Source organism: Protopterus annectens, chromosome 3.part1, assembly GCF_019279795.1.
Source record: "Protopterus annectens isolate FY-2018-M chromosome 3.part1, PAN1.0, whole genome shotgun sequence".
NCBI classification, from domain to species: Eukaryota; Metazoa; Chordata; order Ceratodontiformes; family Protopteridae; genus Protopterus; species Protopterus annectens.
Window position 1 is genome coordinate 985,419,026 of NC_056732.1, and position 23,872 is coordinate 985,442,897.

A 23,872-nucleotide genomic window follows, 5' to 3' on the forward strand; every position below is an offset into this window, starting at 1 on the left:
TTCAGCAGAGTCCTGAGGAGAAAAGCTCCAAGTAGTACATGTAACAAAAGTGATCAAATGACAGAGTAAAACAAACACATTTAGAGTTAACTAATATGACAAAATAGTCAGAGAAAATAACATGCTAGAACATGTACAGTGACTTAAATCATATTGAAGTTCAGAAGTAACATATGGTACTAAGAAAAAAAAATTCTAAAATAATTATCACATGCATGCAAAAAAAGTGAACAAATAAATAATAAATGCACACTATGTGCAGGAGATAATCCCAAGGCACAGATCACTGTCCAAGACTATAAAGCAGTATGCTGTGAGAATAGTAGACTATTAGTAGATTTGTAAGAGAGAGACCAGAGATGGTTGCTGCAGAGTATTAGGCGAGTATAAGAGGAGAAGAATATATAGTTAAATTGGGTGATTGCATAAGCATGACCATGATTTACTAAGGATATCCTTTAGAGCTGTTTTAAAAGAGTTGGGGTTTGGGATTTATGTAACACTAACTTGTACTTTATTCCAGACATTTTCCACTGAGTAGCTGTAGAGGAGTTTGCCAATATTTTTGTTGGGCTCATATACTTTGCAGAAGATGCTGTTGAGACCTGCGGAGAGCATGGTTGGAAGTGTAGGGATGGATGAGGGAAGAGAGAGAGGGGCAGGAGGATGGTTCATGTAAGGCAGAATGAGTTATGAGAAGCTGGGGTAGTAGGATTTCATGATGAAATTCCAGACACTGCAGGTTTTTTAAGGCTAGGCAGTAGTGAGAGCAGTAGGAGTGGTTGGAGGAAAATCTTGCAATTTTATTATAGATGATTTCCAGTTTAGACAGAAGGTTGGATTGGAGGTGAGTAAGAATAAGAGCTGCATAGAGTAGGGTGGGGAGTAGGAAAACTTGTGCAAGGGAGAGCCTAGAACAAGCCTAGAAGCATCTGTAAGGATTTTTTTATGCCTGTATAGCAGGCCTAACTTTTGATGAGTTTTTCTAATGCAATGCTGACTATGGAGATCAGATTTTAGCTGGTCATCAGTAATAACTCTTAAAAGTTTTGTGTAAGGTTCAACTTAGATAGTGTTGTCAACTAATGGAGAACAAGTTTTAAGTTTGCTAAGAAGTGATTTGAAGTAGGTTATAAGGATGGGTTTAAAAGAGAAAGAGATTGTTTGAGTAGATGGAGGGGAATTGACGTTGGTAATAGTGTGATTTTTAGTTAGATTATGGATACAGCAATGAAAAAGGAATTTAGAAAGGCAGCAGTGTCAGTGGAAGAGCTCTTAGGGCATGGATTGGGTGATGAGAGGCTTCCAGGATGTAGTAGCATATTAACAGATTGCCAGAAGTTTGGGGGGAGGGGTTGGAGTGGGGATTGCTTAGTGGTTTTTGTAAACAATTTTGCTTGTCAAGGGTGACCTTTTTTGGTCAGATTACAGAGCTCTCTATAAGTTGGAAGATCAGTGGAAGATTTTGATTTTTTCAATTTTTACACACATAATCTCTCTTTTTCATAAGGGTTCAAGAGTTTTTGTTAACCAGGGAGTGAAATGACATTTGATTCTTATTTTCCTGATGGGGGTCAGGGAGTTTAGTGTGTCTAGAAAGATATTGTTAAATGTCACAACTGCATCCTCCAGAGGGAGGTTATAGAGGAAGGACCAAGTAGTGGAGAAGAGCAAGTGCTAGAAGGTATCTGGGTCAAAATTAGACAGTTTACAGCAGTCCTTGTATTGCTGAAGTTTGTATAGTTGGGGAGAGTGTCTAAGCATAAAAGTGGAATAATGATCAGTTAGAGCATCAGGTAGGGTGGAGGGGTTGTAATAGAGGTTAGAATTGGAGGTGAGGTCCCAGTCTGGAGTGGAGCCAGAGTTGCAGTGTTTATTTAGATGAGTAAGAGTATGGTGATTAGCTGGGAGAAGCCATAGAGGTTAATAGAGGTGTTAGGGGAATCGGTGTCAAGGGTACTTCAGTCGATGTTAACATCACCCAAGTTTACTGTTTCATAAGAGATAATCTGAGAGATCCAGGAGAGAAGGAGCTCCAGAATAGGGATGTTGTTACCAGGGGATATAAATAGAAACAATAACTAGTTTCTTGTGATTGTTCAGTTTACAATTGACAATGAATACTTCAGCAGTGTGGAAATTTGGAGGAGAGATAATAGAGGGTAGAAGGAGTGCTGATCAGAGTAAAGAATAGCAACACCTCCACCTTTTTTCTCTAGTTTGCCTTGCTGAAAGATGTTATAGCATTGGGGAAGAAATTCAGAGTTGGAAATATGTGTCTTAAGCCAGGTTTCAGAGAGGGTGAGAATGTCTGGGGTGTGTAGAGAGATCCGGGCATGAAAAGGAGAAATTTTGTTCCTAAAACTTTGAATGTTCACAGCTAGAATAGATAGATTTTTGATGGATGTGGATGTGAGAGTCTGAAAAGTTGTGGTGGAGATTGGGGGATGAGAGGAGTAAGTAGAGAGAGTGCAGTTGAAGTCAGGTCCAAGGTTGGGATGAATGTCACCTGGCAGTAGTAAGTTTAGAATGTGTAATCTGAGAGAAATGTGGTAGTTAAAATGGAGCTAGTTTTTTGTTTTAATTTTAAGGGGGAGTATGGATAATGGGAATATCTTTATTTTATGCAAGGTGTAGGCAGAAAGATGAAAAAGAGTAGAGACTGTATGGAAAGAACAGGTGGCAGAGTGATTGGTTTGGGTGTAGGTTATAGCAAGTGGGGAGTATTTGCATGTCAGAGTGCATTGATAAGAGTTGGCAATGGAGGTAAGATAGCGGAAGAAAGTGGTAAGAATAATAACTAGGAAGCTGTTATAAAATTTAAGTTTTGGGCTGGACATTGTGTGGCAGGTAAGGGAACTAGGTAGGTAGTAGAATGACTAATTGAAAGACATGGTGGTAAAATACAACTATGTAGAGATCTTTTAAAATGATAGGTTGTTTTAGGTATGAAGGAAATGATTGTGGAATGGAAGATTAAGGAGGAAGTTGGGTGGGGAAATGGGGGTATGGTCAATGGGGATAGATATAAAGTTAGTATATGTGGGGGTGGGTGGGAATGGGGATAGGGTAGGGGAGCAGAGTGAGTCCATTGGACCAGGTCTCAGGTGACTAGAAACTGAAGAAACAATAAATTAAACTCTAAATATTTTAACAGAAAAAGAAAAGACTTTAGAGTGTCAAGGACAAAAATCTAAAGAAAACAATAGTTGAATGGGAAAGCCGAGGTGTGGATGATAAAATTTATTAGAGTAGCATTAGAATTAAGATGGGGGGAAGCAGGTGATAGACAATTGGAAGTGTCTGAATATCAAACAGTTAACTATAGATGAAATCAGAAAGTAATATTTAATGTAGTCTAAGAGCAAAGATTAAACAGGGAGGGAATCGAGTGAATAGAGAGAGTGAGCAGTGAGAGACTTGGTATGGCGTTATCGAAAATTAGTACATGAAAATAATTATTTCAAAGAATGTATTAAAAGGCAGCATGTTCCAAAAGGTTTAAGATATTGGAAGTACCCTACAACTTTAAAGGAAAACAGTGTGCTTCACAAGGAACTATTAATGTTATTTGATCGGCAGGGGTGTGAATTTTTACAAATTCTTATAAAACACAATAATATTGAAATGGAGCAATTAAGTACAGAAATTCAAAGTATGGATTCAAAAATAAAACAAAAATCGGCATTTAAAGCTTGTCAGTATCAGTATACAGAAGTGTTTACTAAGATTGACAAATATAGCGTTATCGTGATGGAAAGGAAAAAACACAAATTGGAAAGAGACCGAGTGGACTATTCCAAGGGATTGGCCTATCCAAAACCATTGCGAGGGCAATGGCGTAAGGAAGTAATACGTAACAACTTGCAAAATATGGATGAATTTCCACCGCTTGTACAACAACAAAAAAATGGCAATAATCATGAATACCCTTTAGAGGATGGCACTCTACGGCGTTCGGAATGCCTTTGGAACAAGGGCAGTTACAATATGAAAAACAACAGCTCCCGAGGGTGGAACAAACAGAGGACTGGCTCACGCAGCAATCGCAATTGAGCCCAGTAAGTTTGCATAATATGTCATATAACAGTTTACACGGTAATGGAAGTTTAGAAAATTCATATCAGCTTATTTCAAACACAAAAGGTGACTTTCATATTTTTAATTATAGTGAAGCTCTTATCACAACTGAACAAGCAAACATATTTAGTAAAGGTTTTACGTTTGTTCCTACGAATAGGGCAAGAATAACTGACTTGCTCACAGAATTAAAATTATTTACTAGAAAGATTAACTTAGCTGTACATCAACAAGTTATATCAACAGAGAAAAATGAAAACCATTTTTTGCGTATACCAAGTATTATGAATCCACCTCTTCATCCTAAAATAAAGTTATTTGAGGACATATGTGAACTTGATTTCAGACACCACATTTGTTCCAATAGCAAAAGACAAAGTAAAAATAATCACATGATCTCAACAAATTTGACAAAAGTTCAAAGGGACATGATAAATGACTTGAAAATTAATCATAACATTCGGATTATGCAGCCAGATAAAGGTGGTGGACTTGTCATAATGAATTTACATGACTACAATCAACATTTAACAAATATATTATTTGATGAAGCTTATATAGAAGTCTCAATAAATGAAATTAATATTTCTTATTCTAGAATTGACTATAGTCTGGAAGATATGCTTTGGCAGGGGCAGATAACTAATGATGCATATATGTATATGAAAGTGGACAATCCCAGAATTCCTATGATGTTTGGGGCACCAAAAATACATAAAAATTTGGATAATCCACCAATGCGTCCCATAGTGGACGCAGGGGGCTCAAAAACCTATCATATAGCAAAATATATTGATATAATATTAAAAGAGGAAATAAAAAGTCTAGCATATATTTGTAGAGATTCTTGGGATTTTCTTACTAGAATAAATGATTTAAGCATTGTTAATGTGGAAAATATTAATTTTATTACTGTTGATGTAAAAGATCTTTTTACTTGTATACCTCATCAGTTAGGTATCACTTGGTTCTCTGAATTCTTTTTTGAAATAATACCAACACCACAAGACCAGCTTAATACCATGGTAGATTTATTGGAATTGGTATTAACTAACAACTACATTTTCCATGATGGTCAATATTTTAAACAAATAAAGGGAGTGGCAATGGGTTCGCCTGTTGGCACTCTATATGCAAATGTCATCATGGCAGTTTGGGAAAACAGATATTTATTTCCATCAGAATTTATGCAGTATATTGAAATGTATAGTCGGTTTCTGGATGATTTGTTTTTCATCTGGAAGGGACCAATAAATTTAATTGAGACTTTTATTCGATATATAAATAATACTACTGAATTTTTGGTTTTCACTCATGAAATAGGATATCAAAGTATAGCTTATTTAGATATTTATTTACAAAAAGATATATATAAAAATTCTTTAAAAGCTAATTATTTTCGTAAAAAAACTTATTCTAATAAATTTTTACACTATGACAGCCATCATCCTCCACATATAAAAAAAGCAGTTTTAAAAGGTCAATTGGTTCGAGCTGCACGTATTGTCTCTAATTTTGATGAATTTGAAAATGAATGTCATTTTATAGCAAGTATGTTTTTAAATAGAGATTATCCTAAATATTTTGTGGATGAAATAGTAAAAGAAGTTGTTAACAAAAGATGTAATGGATTTTATAAACCATTGTTAGAAAAAACATCAATTCTTAATGTTAGTCAACAAGATTTATTAATTAATAATCAATATACTAGGAATATACAAAATAATAATGGTGTCAATTCTGACATCACCACTAAAGATAGATCTAAAGTAAAATGTAACTTGACGTTTATTACTACATGTACGCAAGATTCTGGCCATATAAAAGAGCTAATTATGAAAAATTGGACCCTATTAAATAGTGACATATTAATGGAAAATATTTTAGGAAAATATCCCTTAATTATATATAAAAGGGGCAAAAATTTAAAGGACTGGTGCAATTCTGGATTTATATCTGATTTAAGCAATGGAGTTATGAGAAAATGTAATATGTGTAATTACTGTCCATATATTATTGAGGCTGATCATGTTTATATTAATGGTATTTATATAAAAATGAAAGGGAAATTTAATTGTAACACTTCTGGAGTAATTTATGCAGCAATATGTAGACAATGCTCAGCTTTCTATATAGGAAAGACTGAGCGGAAAATAAAACAGCGTATTTATGAGCATATTTATGATATTGCAAGAAAATCAACTAATAATGCTCTCTTCAGGCATATTTTACATAATGACACACATAGATTTGGCTTCATAATATTGGAACAAGTACGACCATCACCAATAAAGGGTCCTTGGAAATTAATTTTAGAATCCAAGGAATATTGGTGGCAAGTTTATTTGAATGCAACACATCTTCCAGGATTAAATGATTCCATATCCATTGCTAGTATATTAAAGCTTAGAGTTTTTAATAGATAATTTATAATATTATTGTATTTTTGATTAAATTTATAAGTTTTTTGTGAGAATGCATTTAATTATAAAATATTTTAATAATTTTATATATATATAGATTTTACATTTTATAGATGAGTTTTAGAGTATATATAACAATGTTGAATTACTCATGAATTTTATTTTATAATTGATGCTAATTAATGAGATATTATTGGCTCATTAATTAATTGGTTACATGCTGCAAGCTATATTAACTGCAGTATATGTTTTAAATGTTGTCTGATGAAGGCTTGCACTGCATAGCCGAAAGCACTCACCAGTATATTGTTTTTCGTTAATAAATTCAACTTGGAATTGGTGTCCGGCAATTGTCATTGTGCTTCTGGTCTTTGGATTATTAGTTTGTCGTTTTTGAGTATTACGAGAGTGAGCAATGGTTAGAAACTTAGGAGACGAGAATAGTGGACTAAGGGGGGGGGGGCAGAAAGGGAGCAATAGATGAGAGTAGAAGGAGGGATGGCATGCTAACTAAGAGGAGACCAGAGAGCAGAATGAAGATATGTTACAAAAAACGGGGTAAGGAAAAAGCTAAGGGGTTTCTGGTTTGGTGATGTGCTTACACTTAGTTTAATTACAAAAAAGATGCGGGGATACAAAGCCAAAAAACAGTGAAAAAATACATTAATTTGAGATAAAAAAATGCTGGAGGCAATATTGGGCTGGTTAGAGGAGGTGAAGTTCTGGTCTGGCTGGGTAGAAGGATTGTTCCACACTGTAGGTCAAAGCAGCAGTGCTTGACTAGAAAAAAAGAAGGTACCTATTAAACATATATGTGCACACAGTGTTCCAGAGACTAGAGTGGGTAAGGTATATTACAGTGAGGGAAGGAGTAGAAAAGAACAGTAGACAGCAACCTGAGAAAAGAAAGATGAGATAAGATAGTAAGGCAAGTGAGAAGAGAATTTAAATCTTAGTGTGTTCTGCACTTGAACCTAAATGTATACTTCCCACCCTTAGATGACCAAGTCAGTTGCAGAAAATTTACATTCATTACTACCTGAAATTCGTCATCCTGTAATGCCTTGAAGTCCATTACTCTTAACTGCATGTGGTAAACTGAGTATAACTCAAACTACTACAGTCTGACTTTATATGGGAGATTTCAAATAATAGGAATTATTTTATTATATTTTTTGTATATTCCCCAAGGTCAGCATGTCATAATTGCTATTAATACAGAACAGTTAGTTATACTTGATAACTGGTTTGATGTACGCTGCAAATAGTTTTATGTGAAAGGTAATATCACACTAGTTTGAATTTCTTAAAAGTAAGTTCCATTACTCTCGTAGCCTGTATGCATATAAATATGCATGTGCTATACATGCATAAAGATGCATCAGTCACAGACATGCATAAGCATATTGTTGCAGACTTGTGTTACTTCTTGGCATCTGCACATCTGGGACAGCCATGTATTTCCAATTAGTAAACCTGTGGTATTTATGGATGGATACAAATACATTTTCTGTGTATGCTATTTGTGGACAGCTGCATGTGAATGCATATTTAGCAAAGCTGTACAGTGCTATACCATGGAAAGCACACAATAATGCTTATTTTACAAAGCTGCATTTTTTCATTGCAACATGTCAATATATACATTTAGTAAAGTTGTGGTGTTCATGGCCAGGCACATATATATATACATATTTATTAAAGCTGAAACCTCCAAAGACAATCCCACTCACACTGGGATTCATGCTAAATATGTATGTGTGTATATTTAGCAATGTTGTGGCTTTGGCCCACTGTCACCTGCATACCTGTCAGTTGTCCAGAGTTTTGCAGAATGGCCCTGATTTTAGCTCATATTTGAGTGCTGTCCTTCATATATTCTGCCTACAAAGACTGGACATTTATGCAGACAAAATGGACTTGTGATTCAGAGTTAAAAACTGAGCATCTCTAAATCCACATTTCCATAACGTTTGTGATGATGTGTATGCAGGCACACAGTCACCACTCATTTTTTTTGCACAAGAATTCTGGAAAAAAGCCAAAAATAATGGGGTTCAAAAGGCCAAAATCAGGGACACATCTTATGTATTAATCGAATTCACTTAAAGTTAATAAATCAATAGTTTTTGTTTCAGCATGGATTTTCTAAACAATAAGTAAGAATATCCGGTCTTTGTAAACGATATTTGTATTGAGGCCTGAAAGTCTATTCAGTGGCACAGGTACGAGAGTGCACTGGTCACTCGAAAGATAGGCTGTACTGTAAGTTTATGTGCCTTAAAATGAAGCAAAGGAAGCAAAGATCATGAAATCACTGCAGTTGTTGTGGCATTCAGTTTGCAAAGACGCAAGATCAGTTGCTTAAAACCTGAAAGATCTTTTGTCAGACATTCACAGTGAACACTGATGACAACTGGGTCAGAGTTGCTGGAGCCATGTCAGACTCAAAGCCTGTCACAAGTGGTGTCCCACAGGGCTCAGTCCTGGGTCCACTCTTGTTCGGCATCTACTTTTCTGAAGTACAAGCAAACACAGGTGGGTTATGGCTGACAAAGTTTGCAGATGACTGCAAACTGGGCGCCATAGTCGAAAACCCATCTGACACAGATATCCTCCAGAAGGGCCTCACAGAAATGGATAACTGGTGCCAGAGCCATGGCCTGAAGTTAAACGCCAAAAAATGCATAGTCATACCCTTCGGGAAAAACAAGGTTACCCCTAGCTACCATATAGGTGGCAATCCACTGAGCACAGAAAAAGTCATCAGGGATCTGGGGACCCAGGTTGACAGTAGCCTTTCGTTTGACACTCATGTTGCTAAAGTAGTTAGGAAAACCTTCTATATCGCCCACCTGATCATGAAGGGATTCACATCTAGATCAAGGGAGGTCATCGTCCCCTGTACTCATCACTCATTAGACCTATGATTGAGTACAATGCCGCGTTCGGAATGTATCTGACCAGACACCTGCTGCAGCTTGAAAGGCCCCAAAAGTTCCTCACCAAAAGGATAAAGGGTCTCAAAAATATGTCTTATGCTGCCCGACTGAAAGAACTCCAGCTCTATTCAGTCTCATACCGCTTGCTCAGAGGTGACCTGTGCCTGACATATAAGGCCATGTCAAACCCAGATTTGATGAATATGCTTCACCTCAAAAATCTAGATCCCTCAGAACCACAAGGCGGAGACTTAAACCTTGACACGGTTATAAATAGAACGTGCTGGAGGGACAGATTCATCACCCAGAGACTCCCTATGCTGTGGAACAAAATCCCGGTACATGTGAGGCAGAGCACCTCTCTGGCCTTGTTCAAGAGGAATCTTGACCAATGGATGGGAGATTGCAGATATACCCCAGGGATTACTTCAGTGTCACTGCTTGACAGAGGCACAGCAAAATGATAGGCATAGTTTTTATTCAAACTAAAGGGGTGGCGAAAGCCACATAACTATGGGCTAGGCTTATAAATGCCCTTGGGCAGATAGCCTAGTATGAACCTATGAACCTATGAACTTATGCTCTGAGAATTTAGTGATCAGCTTAATAGGCAAACCTAGCAGCTGCAAGTTAGTAAAAGTGAAAGGCATGCAGTGGTGTTTCTGCGCTGTTTCCAGATGTTTTATTGGTTACGAGCTCTGGAAAAAGAAGGTATATCAGCCCACTGGCCCTTTATATATGGTCTTCATTCAGCAGTATTTTTGCAAAACATTGTTTTAATTTGCTATTACTGAAGAATTACTTTCTTGTAGATTGATACAGGATATTCCCTTTCAGGCTGCTTTGGTTATGTCAGGCTAACGCAGGATGATTTAATAAATATTGAATATGCTTTGCTGATTGTTTTATATTTGAATGGCAATCCACAAGGAGTCACATCTTTAGATACACATACATTTTTTATTCAAACTCCATTCTATATTACTGTTTAGATTAATTATTGGTTTGTGATATGTAGTTCATTACTAAAAAAATATCATATACTCTTGGCATTAGAAGTTATTTACCAGTAATTTTCATGTGTGTTTACTATAGTATTAAAGAGGCAGCTTTATTTTTACAGACTAAATTAGTTTGGTACTGGGAGAGGTCATCTAGGAAAAATTACTATTTGATTTGAGTATTGAGATGTTAAAGTATTGTATACATTGTAAAGGGTGAAAATTCTGTGATCTTAATAAATAAACTACATGCATAGCATACATGATGAAATGCAGGGTTTGTATGTACTTTATTGTAGCAACTCAGATTGGATCAAGCAGGTAAAAAATTGCTCATTCTTTGTAATCTGAGGACTTTTTTCTTTGTTATTTTTCTGTTACATTACCACAAAATAAATGCTGATATCTTGATCTCCCTTATTCTTTCATATATATCATATTTTAATAGTGCTACATGTACAGACTTTGTACCACTGTTCTCAAAACATGAATTTTTACACATGACCATAAACATCCAGCTGACATGAAGAAGATGCTCATTGTATTTAGATTTCTCTGATACAAATTGTTGACATGCTCTGTTGTCCTTTTGTAACTCTTTCTCCTTTTTCTGGTACAGCTCTGAACCTTACAATGTTACTCCGTTCCAATATTACAAGTAATGAGCCTCATATAAAGAGGCTGTCAGGGTGCTTTAGCCATAAGCCTAAAAGCTCTAGCTGAATGGTTTTATTTAGATGTAATTTCTGATAAGAAAAAAAATGGCATGAGTAAACGCTTAGACAGAAGACCCAGTAATAAAGTCTTCATTGATGTTTCTTGTAGTATAAATGCAAATACATTTGCTGTCACTTACATTGTTGCTGCAGCCAGGTATGGGTATGGAGGGATAAGACCCTCACTGTGCTCCAGATGTTGCAATTTCACTTAGAGCCTCAGTTGCTGAAAAGGCTGGCAGGGATGGGTGGGAGTGAGAAGTGGAAGCCGGCTTGTACCCCCCCCCCCCCAGGAGACAGGATTGGTAGTTCCAGTTTGTCCGGAGCTACCCAAGAAGCAGAGACTTCCCTGATCCCAGTAAGGATGGATCAGGGACTTAGACATGCTCCTACTAGCTGGTGATGGTAGCCTTCAAGGGGTATGCATGGAGGTGTATACACTTACATAAGGGAATAGCATGGTAGGTCCCAGGAATGATACAGATGCTCACGTCAGACACTGTGAGAGAGATTAAGACCACATACCACAAAACAAAGCCTGAATGACAGCCTCTGAGGTAGGCTATCACCTGTCCATAATCTGTTCTTGCTTAGTGAGCAACAAATTGGCCAGTAGAGCAGTGTGAGGACAAATAGTGAGAAATACTATGTCTAAAAAATTGTATTATTGCTGTATATCAAAGTATTGCAGACAATGGTAATCAAACCTCCAGATCTCTGTATGGCACATTGTAGCACCTTTTTTGAATCATGCTGGATAATATGCATATGCTTGAAGAAATCTTGTGATCTACAGCAAATCCTAAGTTTTCATTTTATTAAGAAAACAAAGTTGTACTCCTCTGTGATGCCAAGAACTGAATCTTTCCCAAACTGCATCTCTGTGATCAAAGCCGGTCTTCATAATTTAGAAAATCGATAATCTTATTCAGCCTTGTAACTTCTAATCCATTTTTGTAGTCATCTGAAATCTAGAGCACCAGATTTTAAAAGTTCCAGTAATCAATACCATAAACATGCTGAATAGCAAAGAACCCAGAAACAGATACCTGGAAAATGCCATACGAGATAAGTACATACAATGAGCCCTGTTTCTTATTGCATATTGACTGGGTTTGCTTTGCAGCTTGTCTTTTATCCAAGGTGGATAATATGGAGGAATTGGGATTCACAGTAGTTAATTATCTGTCATTTAGCTGGCATATGATTCATTTGAACTAAAACATCTAAATCCCCAGAGGTCACAGTCTCAATACAGCAACACTCCCAAGGTCACATAACACATAAAAAAAACAATTCTTTATTTGCAGCAAGACCGTTGCACTCTTCAGTGTGGAGGTGTGCTGCTACACTCTCAGTCACTTAATATACTTATTCAGGGATCACACAAACTCTGCACACATACAGAATGTGAGTCCTGCTTTGCCCTCTTCTTGGACTCACAGTGCAGTCAGTGCATTATCGAGGATCCTGATTTAATTAAATGTTAACCCTAGGAAAGTTGCTACCTTCTTTTTTTCAGTGTTCTGAGTATCTCTCTTCCATATAATGATTCTGCTTTGGTCTCTCGAGGAATATTAATCTCATTTAAAGTAACGTAGTTCAGAGAGGGAGATAGGCTTGCTGTCCAAAGTCTTTAATAAGTCCAGAAAAAACACATCATCTAGTAGTCCCAAGTGTAATTTACTAATAACATTAACACATAATTCAATTAAACTGATTTGTCAAGACTTGCTTTAAGTAAAATTATGGTAGAATGGGTAGAAGACCTAGAAAAAAAAGAAGTATCATACATGTCAGGTGAACTCATTAAAGCATCTCTTTATGATGCACATTAGGGTGATAGGCCTATAAGCTGGACTCTTTTTTTACCTCTATTCTTATGTACTGGTACCATGATGGCCTATTTCCAGCATGGGAAAATGTAATAAGTAGCTGTATAATAATACAGGAGCTAGCTGACAGGATGTAATTTTAAGGAATAATCCAGGACTTAATCACGGAAGACAAAATTAAACAGATTCTAAAAATAAATAACAGACACAATTTGGGAGAGGTGGGAAGAATGAAAAGTGCTCACTAAATAAATGAGCGAATGTTTGGTTATTTACCTTAAAGGTAATGTTACTGCTGGAGTGCTTTCCAAGTCTAGAAAAGTCAAAGTCAATGCTTTGGGGTTATTAGGCATTTTTTGTTAGAGAACCCTCACAGATCATTCTTTGATGCTTTATATATTCACTTAGTTTAGAGCCTAACACAAATCTGTTACAACTGACCATATGCTATCCAGTTATGTTTTTTTATTTTTTTTGTATGGTTTCCTCAGGCTTCTTTCCCACCAGAAGGTTTAGCAAGACTAGAAGTTCTAATAATTTCTATTGCGGCATATTAAACTGTAAAGTAGGAAAGTTTATTATAAAACATATACTAGCTACTTACTATGTCTGTGTTAACAGTTTCCTTAAGATGGTCTGAAGTACGTATTGCTGATTTGATTTGAAGTCCTAGGTAGATTGACATTTTCAGAAGCTTGAAGTTTATATTTGATGCAGAGGTATTCTGAGGACTCTAAAGCACAGAAGGATTCAGTATTTAAACAAACTACTCTGAAATGTGAAATAGCAAGTACCATTTATGAAACACTCCCAAAGGTGATCTCGTAATAATGGAAACTTCAACATTGACCTTTTAAGGAGCAAAAAAGATCCAAGTATCATGTTGTTTACTAATAGCTGGGTGACAACCAATTACAACCCCAGCTAGGCCAAACCTTAGCACCAGTAAACATTCAGTACTTGACGTCTTAGTAACTATTATACCATGATCCCCCCAAAACGTGCACGCTGATTGGCCAGCGTGCCCGTTGTAAATCGAGTTATACTAATGGAAAAAGGTCCGGTCGCCCGGACTTTTTTCCATTAGTATAACTCTTTAAACACTGTCTCGCTATGTTAAATGGGTTTAACATAGCGAGACAGCTTTAAAATAAGCAACGGAGATCTCCGTTGCTTATTTTAAAGCTGTCTCGCTATGTTAAACCCATTTAACATAGCAATGTTAAAAGCAACGAGAAAGCAAGATCTCCGTTGCTTTTTGATGTCTCGCTATGTTAAATGAGTTTAACATAGCGAGACAGTTAAAATAAGCAACGGAGATGTCCGTTGCTTATTTTAAAACTGTCTCGCTATGTTAAACTCATTTAACATAGCGAGACATAAAAACAACGGAGATCTTGCTTTCTCCGTTGCTTTTGCACAACTCTGATGTACTGCGCAGGCGCGCAGTACATCAGAACTGCGGATGCCAAGACATCTGCGGAAGGGCAGTAAACAGGCATTATACTATGCCATTATTTAAGAAAAGTAATAGTTTCTTTTCTTAAATAATGTCATGGTATAATAGCAATAACCCACTTCTGGGTGTGGGTAATGCTAAATTTACCCACGGTTGGCTTTGTTTGGTCCCTCGGGCTTCGCCCTCGGGACCAAACCACGCCAACCGTGGGTAAATTTAGCATTACCCACACCCAGGCGTGGGTTATTGCTATAATATTCTCCATACAATCTCACAGTTAACTTGCCATCCTTAACTTATTTACTTTTAACTTATTTACTCCAGTGGAGCTCTGGATATTTGCACTCTAAATGCCAATGACTACTTCCTGAGCTTTTTGACCAAATAAAGTTATGTCCTCACATTTCAAACAAATGTTCATATCTCTAGAGCCACAAGGATTAGTACAGAAATGTAAATGGCAAACTGTTCAGCACAAACAAATCTTTACAGTGGTAGTATTCATTAGATCGTAGGTCTTAAAACTGAATTTTGTTAAGTCATAATAAACACAATAAATATTAATTTTGTAATATTTGCAAACAACTCAGAAACCACTGTAGCAACACTCATATTGTCATCAGCATTTTGATTGCCCATTTGTGAGCTGTCACATGAGACAAAGCACTTCTGTATGTGTTACTTTGTTTTTCAGATATTTAAACAAATATGAACATTATAGCAGTATAAATAAGTAGCATCCAAGCAACAATTAATGCCTCTTTATCAGCAGCAAGCAGAGGTCTTATTTCAGTGCAGTTGTTGTTCATCATGTGGGCTTTAAGAAGTCTTTCAGCAGCTTGTATGTAGCAGTTTTTTGTTATTATTAATTCAAATATGACCAGGTTATATTAGATGCCTAGAGGCATCAGTAAGATATAACTACAGAAATGCCCGAAGATGTTACTGGGGTGTAATGAATTCATGGAATGCTATCCTGTTAGTGCTCTCATCTCACTCAAAATATTTGGAATTCTTCCCAAAGTCATTATATCAGGAAAGTGCCTTGCCTTGACTGTAAGGAATATGTGATCCTAGAAGAAGTCGAGACATCGGACAAGTCCAAAGTATACCATGGAACCAACCTAACAACAGCCCTTAATCACTTTATAGGTTCATAGGCAAGTACTAGGCTAGCTGCCATTGTGGGCTATTTTAAGACTAGCCAATTTTATCTTTCAAAGGTGAGACTCAAACCCTATATCTTGTGTCTGTGAGGGAAAACACCTTATCCATTATGCTAACCCAGGTAAAATGAATTTACCCTTTCAAAGGTGAAATCAAACTTTGTACCTTGTGTCTGTGAGATAAGCATCATAACCATTATACTACAGCTAACTATAGTAGCAGACAAACTATTTTATTTTTACAAGTAAAAGAGCTAGAGGAAAATCCCAATCTTGGATAATAAAAAAACATGAAAAAAGTATTCAAATAAAGCGACACAGAATGGAATAAATGGAGTCAAATCAAACGATGAGTGGACCACCAGGCATTTACAATCTTATGGAACCAATGTAAATTGAAAGTAAACGAATTGACTACTTATTGTTAGTTGGGAACAGAAGAATCCAAAACTGTCTCTGATCTAAATTATGTCCTCAGGTCCCTCCCCATAAAAATTCAGGCGAGTTATCAGAGAAGCAGCCTATTTTGACAAGCCTACCTCATGTAAAGAAGACTTGTTTCACATACTCTCCATTACTTGAACTGTTTAAAGGCTTTATTAGTAAATGTACCATCTCATTTGTGGTCTCATTTCACATCTACACAACAAGACAGCACCACTTAATCTAGATGTTTTCAGCCCAGCATTTTGTTTTTGACAATAAGGTTAGAAATTTATCACAAAACTTGGAAAAACAATTCAGATCCTAACATCATTTACCCAGCCTAACTACATATGGCCATTTCAAGTTTAGCTAAACCTCTTACCTGTATCTCTAACCTTTTCCTCACAACAGATACTATCCTACAACAATTGAAACATGCTCTGTTAATATTATATAAAAATACACTCTGCAAAATCCTGAGGACTTCAGACCCATCTGCTTAATAAATTATTAGAAAAAAATCTTCACAACAAATATTTAATGGACAGTAGTAAGTACGGCTTTTTGAATGACTCCCAGCATTGATTCAGAGCTGGCCATCATACCCTGACAGAAAATATGCTATTACTGAAAATATTTCTGTACTATGAAGGTAACTCTTCTCCCAGGTGCAATCTTTGTAGTCCAGAAAATCTCTGTATTAAAATTTTCTCTCCTTACCATTTTATTTTTAAGTCATTTTTTCTGATTAGCTGTTTTGCAGTATGTAGACCTCTGAGATTTGGTTTCCAAATGTCAAGGCACAACAATAATATTCCTTCTAGTGTGAGAATCAGTAGGCTGTGTCATTAATGTCTTCCCTTGCCAGTTTCATTTTCATGTTACGTTTTTCTACTTAGTTGTCTTGCAGTTTGCCGTCTGCCTGTTTGAGGAGAAAAAGTCATCTGTCAGGGGATTTTGTTTACTACTGTAACACTATATCTGCTAAAAACTAGTAGGCATGCCATGGAAACCTATGGCAAGGGCATGTGACCAAAACACTACAGTGAATTAGTCTGAATAAATGTTTGCAAACTATTTTCATTTGTGTGCAACTGTTAAAGCTATGTCATGCGATGGTAAATTAAATTTATTTGCTTAATACTTTTTTAAATATGATGGTCGGTCCTGTTTAGAAGACAGTCTGTTCTCCCCCTTTGGAAGTAAAGGTGTCTCCATAATCATTATAGTGTATACCCAAATCCGTTCTTTTCCAGCCACTTTAAAGTATATCATGTGTGTCTGGTTTCAAACATTTTATTTATTTGTTTATTGCTTATTTTGATGCTGGTTCTCTTTCAAGAGGCCAGAGTGTCATCAAATTTGTCTTGCTAGTGTCTCAAAATCAGTAAGCTATGTCATAATGTTTTTTTTTTCTCTCTTTAGCCAGTTTAATTTTCAACTTACAGTTTTTCTACATTGTTTTGCAGTCTGCAATCTACTGTTTCACTGTTGATACATTGTCTGATGGTTCAATGAGAAGATGGCAATCTGGTAAAGTAATTTTTTTCATGCATGATACCAGGTAAGTCAGAGCCAGATCCAGCACTAGTGACATAGGCAGTTGCCTAGGGCCCACCACAACATTTACATTTCCTTTTTAAGAACACACTTTGCATTCACAAATTAATTTCTTCTTTAAGGATGCAAGCAGAGTGCATCTGTCAAATGCACATTGAAGCACAGAGCGGGATTTTCATTAAGGGAGGTCCTTTCTTATGGAGGCTAACAAGAAAACATGGAAAACTTTTATTACGAGAATGGACAGGTTAGAATAGGTGTGTATAAGTAAAATCCTCCAGTTTGGAATGGCAGGTTGATTAACCTATTCAGGCTCAAACCTTGTACCTTAATCACAGGAAACTTGAGCCTGAATCCTCTACACCAACTACCAAACTGTCATCAAGGATTGTTGAGTTCCAGTATATTTTCAAGGACTGTTGAATTTCTGTACATTTTCCAGGAATATTGAGTTCCAGTACATTTTCAGGGACTGTTGAGTTTCTCTACATTTTCAAGGACTGTTGAATTTCTAGGGAAGAGAAGTGTACTGTTCATGATAAATCTGTTTTCAGTGTGTAACTGTTTTGCTTAGCAAATGGCCATCATCAGTATTTGTGCTAGAAAATTTCAAAGTAGTGTTGGTAGCACACCAGGTAGCATACTTGCCTTTGGTGCAGAAGGCTATGGGTTCTACTCCCACGATGTGTAGATGGAGTGCTAATATTGCAGTGCCCTTTAAGGAGAGGATGTGGGTGTTGTACTCATGACTGTGTCCTCTTTTGGATGAGATACCTAGTAACTGTGAGTTTGTTGCTGGTTTGACAGCCATTCCCTATTGCAATACTACCAGCTTACCATTTTTTTTAATGTAACATGGAAAATTTATTCTAAAAAGTCATCAGGCTCTAAATCTGTACTCAAAACACTGAAATGTAAAGCTGTTTGCCAGCAACAACCCCTTCATTAGTTACAGATATCTTTAATGTGAAATTATTCAGATGACTTTTACTTCTGCAGAGGTTGCGTATATTGACTGATATTGCTGAACTGTAATGACAGAAGTTTGAATAGTAGCCTTTTGTGGTTGAAATGTTCTCTTATGGGTAGTTTTGTTATTATTGATTCATATGTTTTGTTTCATTGCTTACTGGAAAAATGTTCAAACCTTAAAATTTAAAACACACTCGCAACAAATAGTATTATATAAGGAATATAATTTAATACAATCAGGATGCTGCATCAAAGAACACATGCATGTATGCATGATCCTAAAAATATGTGTAAGGGTCCTGTGGTTTGAAAACCGCCGAAAGGTAAACTTAATCTGCCATTGACCAGATGCATTTTCTTTGGATGTGAGTTTCAGTACTATTTCAATTAAAGTGAGTTTCAATGACAAAGAAGATTACTGTTATGCTATTTTTATTGTGAGATTGTATTGTTTTATTTAGCAAATGGCTGTCAGTGTTTCTGCTATAAAATGTGAACTAAAAGTTTGAATATCTCTATTCACTGTATAATTAAAGAAGACAATAATGTGCACACTGACAGGTTTGAACAGTGTTTATGGTAACTGGGGAGAAATAACCAAGTAAAGGGACACTGGAATGACTGAGGGATGCTGTTGGAGGGCTCTGTGGAGGGGGGGGGGTCCTGATTACCCTACCAAGAGCCTCTTTTGACCATGATCCAGCTCTGTAGTAGGCTATGAGTTATGTGGTCAGTAAGGCAATGATGTGTAACAGAGGCACTACAGTGAATTAATTTTGTTTTCTAGATGTTTGCAAATACTTTTTGTATGGCTGGTACTGCTTTATTGTGTAGTAAGATGGTAAATTCAAGTTTACTTGTTAAATATTTTCTTTATACTGCTGATTGGCCCTGTCTAGAAATCAGTTTGTTCCATCCAACTTCCTTGGAAATAAAAGTATCACTCCAATCAGTATAAAGTATGCTTAAATCTCTACTTTCTAGATAATGCTGAAGTATATCATTTGGTCGTATATCAGATGGACAGATATGCATTTTTTTATTTGATGGTCTTGATGTCATCAGTTAAGTAATTACCATGTCTAATTTCCTGCTTGACGAGTATACTATGGGCCTTTAAATAAAAGGGAAATTTATACCCAGAGTGATGAAAAAAATGCCTGTATTTTTCCCTTAATAAATATTGTTATTTATTTATTTAATGCTTTGGTTCTCTGCAGGACCATGCCTGATGGGTCTTTTGCCTTCAGCCACTTGACCCTTTCATTCTGAGGGACAGGAGCCAGGCATTCCTGGCTAGGTGAGAGGTGTATGACTCCATTGCCTGCTACCTGCCACAGAAAGTGTGCCTCTGCATGTTGACTTCCCCTTGTGTACTTGTACCACAGCATCATGTGTCCAGTCACCATGAAATCAGTAAATGTAACACCTAATGCTCCCTTTAGTTAAATGGTGAGCCAGAGCCATATCACTCCCCCTAGGATGGGTGTGGAGACAGCAGCTGTTCACTCCCATCCTGTCTGGTCAGGCTTCTTCTTCTTCTTTCGGCTGCTCCAGTTAGGGGTCACCACAGCGGATTACCTGTTTCCATTTCTTCCTGTCCTCTGCATCTTGCTCTGTCACACCAACCACCTGCATGTCCCCTCTCACCACATCCATAAACCTTATCTTAGGCCTTCCTGTTTTCCTTTTACCTGGCAGCTTCATCCTTAGCATCTTTCTCCTAATATACTCTGCATCCATTCTCAGCACATGTCCAAACCAATGTCATCTTGCCTCTCTGGCTTTGTTTACAAACCTTCCAACCTGGGCTGACCCTCTAATATACTTATTCCTAATGCTGTCCACCCTTGTCACACCCAGTGCAAATCTTAACATCTTTAACTCTGCCACGTCCAGCTCTGACTCCTGCCTTTTTGTCAGTGCCACTGTCTCCAACCCATATAACCTAGCTGGTCGCACTACCCTCTTGTAGACCTTCCCTTTCACTCTTAGTGGTACTCGTCTGTCACAAATCACTCTTGACACTCTTCTCCACCCACTCCATCCTGCCTGTACTCTCTTCTTTACCTCTCTTTCACACTCACCATTACTCTGAACTGTTGATCCCAAGTCTCCAGTCCCAAAATATGCTAATCAAACTCATGTAATCTGGATTACAATTAAGGCTACAACCCTTTGGGACACAAAACCAGGCTAGCACACATTTTCATTTATGAACTATGAGAGATAGACAATGAAGACATTAGTACTTACAAACCACTTCTGTCAGTTGAAATTATGAGCTGTCTGGACTGCATGACATACTGCATTGATTGCAAACTCCATGGTATGTATTATTTATCTTCATTTAGTTTGTTTCCAAGCAGATGACACAGATATTTATTTGATATTATTTATTGACTCGAGAAAGCAAAGAGAAAAGGGCTAGTTGGAAAGCAAATCACAGTGTAGGTATACATAGATGTGTGTGTGTGTGTGTGTGTGTGTGTGTGTGTGTGTGTATATATATATATATATATATATATATATATATATATATATATATATATGGATGCACTATAGAAGCTCGAAATACTGAAATGTCGAAATTCAGTATTTCGAGCCCATAAAGTGGAATCCTTTTTTTTCAAAACAGGTTTATTGTTTTAACATACAAGAGAAATATCATAACAATTTTATACAAGTAATTAAAAATAGATATGATTATAACATTCAACAAAACAACTAAAGTATTTACAAAGACATCCACTACAATCAGATCAATTAATTAAACTAAAATACCATGCTATTGAAATTAGGATTTTTTTAACAAATTTTGTAAATTATCCCATACAATATAATAAGATGTTTTTCTAGTTGTTCTTGACCTAATTGTGTTTATTTCCATATGGCACACTATATTCATAACATTTTTAAATTCATTGAACGAAGGAGGTGTATCTGAAATCCAATTTCTGGTTATTATTTTCCTAGCCACTGCTAGAATAGACCATAACAAGGGAAGCTTAACCTTTTAACACTTTGAGGTACAGGTGTGTTGAATAATATAAGAGATTTAGAAATAATGAAATTATCTGTAAAAAGAGCCTGCAAAAATTCATTAATTGACTTACAGTATTCTTTCAATTTTATACAGTCATAAAACATATGAGCCCAGTCAGCATTAATTTCTACATTACATCTCTTACATAGATTATCTTTAATATTTATTTTATTCATCATCAAAGGTGTATAAAAAGATCTATGTAAAAATTTCCATGTATAAAGTCTCCAGACAATGGAAGACGTAGTTCTATAGGCAGATTCCAATATATATTGTTTATCTTGTTGATTTGGTGGGTCCCCATTAATAGAAGTGAAATAATTCCAGTATGTATCTATACTGTAAAAAGTTTCTTGTCTGATAATTTTATGTATGTATGAAAGTTTACCTTTATCAGAAACTTTATGTTGTAAATTTAATATCAAGTAATCAATCAGTGTTGGAATAGATTCTTTAACTGTTATAGACATTAGATCTATTTTATTAATGAGATGTTGTCTAAAGGTCTGAACCTCTAACCAGCAAGTTTCTCTTAGATCAAATACTTGTTTTAAGAAATCTAGATTTTTAACTGTATTATCAGATATCAAATGATACCAGTACTTTAGATCATTATCTATAGCTAAATGAGTTCCTTCAGAAGTAGATGACAAAAGCATACCCTGAGTATACATTATAGGGAATATAATAAAATTCCATTCCCTATACTTAGGGTGCATGAATATAAAGTTACGATAGCTAATAATAATATTTAATGGGTAACAAACCATATGTTTAGGTGTAATAGGTGAAGTACAAAATTCCTTTAGTAACCATAACATGGAGTTATTTACAATCATATTTTTATGTGTTAAGGAGATTTTCATGAAGTGCATACTAATTAGCTCCCAATAATCTTTCCATTTTGTGACATATGACTGATCTATTGATAAAGTAATAACTTTTACAATAGAAGAGATAGTATATAAATTAAAGTCTGGAAAAGAAGTACCCCCTTGAGACCAGCTATTAATATGTTTCTTTAATGCAATCCTAGGTCTATTAGGTGCCCATAGGAAATTTAACATTAGTGTATTCAGTTTCTTGATAATTATTTTTGTAGGTGGAAGTATTATTGATTGTATTAAGTATAAAATCTTGGGGAATATTATCATTTTAATAATTGTAAGTCTCTCCTTCATAGTAAAAAACATATTATTCCAGGTATTAAAAAGATTTTGTATATTAAGAAAACAGGTATTATAATTATTATATATAATAGATTTAATATCTTTAGATAGTATTATACCTAAATAAGTTATCTGACCTGAATTGGGTACATATTTAGTAAAATCACTAATGAGAATATTTTTTGTGTATATATATATATAGGTAGTATTTTAGTTTTTTCTTCATTGAATATTAAACCAGAAATACTTTTAAAATTCATCATTTTATCAAATAGAGACTGTATAGAAGAATTAGATCCTGCTGATGTAATTAGAACATCATCTGCAAAAAGTTGAATTTTGGATGTTGTATTTTCATCTATTTCAAAACCCTCTATGTCAGTACTGTTTCTGATCAAATTAGCCCAAGGCTCCATTACTAAAGTGAATAATAGTGGAGAAAGTGGACACCCTTGTTTTGTACCTTTAAAATGGGTATTTTGTGAAACATATGTTCCTACCTTAATATAAGCCAATGTTCTTTTGTATAAATGCTCAATTAGATTTACAAATGCATCTGAGAAGTTTGTGCACTTCAGTAAGGTAAACAGATAGTCCCAACTTACTGAATCAAATGCTGAACTTATATCAAGACTAATAAGTATTAAATCTTTCTTTTTCCTATTTGCAAAATCAATTAATGTTAAAGTTCTTCTTATATTATCAAAAGTATTTCTATTTACAATGAAGCCTGTCTGATCTATATCTATAATGCCGGGGATGATTGTCTTCAATCTATCAGCAAAAATACTCATAAACATTTTATAATCAACATTAAGTAATGAGATGGGCCGATATGAAGTACATCTAGTTGGATCTTTATTGGCGAAATAAATGTATATTGCCAAGATGGGGGGGTTATTAACTCAGTTTGGGCCAAAATAAAAACCTTATGTATTAATGAATATGTACTTTTAGAAAGGATTTTATATATCTCTGGTATAATACCATCATTACCCGGTGCTTTGTTTGATTTAAGCTTATTTATTTGTGTAATAACCTCTGTATATGAAATACTTTTGTCCAATAGTTTAATCT

General features: G+C 35.7%; 1 protein-coding gene across 1 annotated transcript in view; it reads left to right on the forward strand.

Annotated features, from left to right (window-relative positions):
- LOC122797739 (solute carrier organic anion transporter family member 5A1-like) overlaps positions 1-23,872 on the forward strand; it is a 253,300-nt gene that overhangs the window by 10,603 nt on the left and 218,825 nt on the right. The window lies entirely within an intron of this gene.